The sequence below is a fragment of the Penaeus monodon genome, chromosome 20 (genome assembly GCF_015228065.2).
Source record: "Penaeus monodon isolate SGIC_2016 chromosome 20, NSTDA_Pmon_1, whole genome shotgun sequence".
In the NCBI taxonomy this organism is placed as follows: Eukaryota; Metazoa; Arthropoda; class Malacostraca; order Decapoda; family Penaeidae; genus Penaeus; species Penaeus monodon.
This window is the reverse complement of record NC_051405.1, coordinates 5,939,645-5,939,991: the sequence shown is the minus strand read 5'-3', so window position 1 is coordinate 5,939,991 and position 347 is coordinate 5,939,645.

Here is a 347-nt window from a genome sequence, read left to right as displayed (position 1 = left end):
TTTGGGGGGGGGGTGGGTTTGTGTTTTGTTGGTTGGTTGTTTGGGTGTGTTTTTGGGTTTTTTAGTGGGTGTGGGGAATGGTGTTTGTTGGGGTGGTTTTGGGGGGTGGTTGGTTTTGGGGTGGGGGTTGTTTTTTATATAAATGCGGCTTTGGCTTTTAAATTCCCACCCTTTTTAATAAAATATACCTCAACATCTACAAAATTTTTAATTTCCCAAACAACCCAAAAAACCCCACCCCACAACTAAAACCCCAACCCAAAAAAAAATTTTCCAACAAAAACCACACACCCTTTTATTTTTTTGGTTTAATTTTTATACCCAACCACACCCGGGGATTTTTTTTG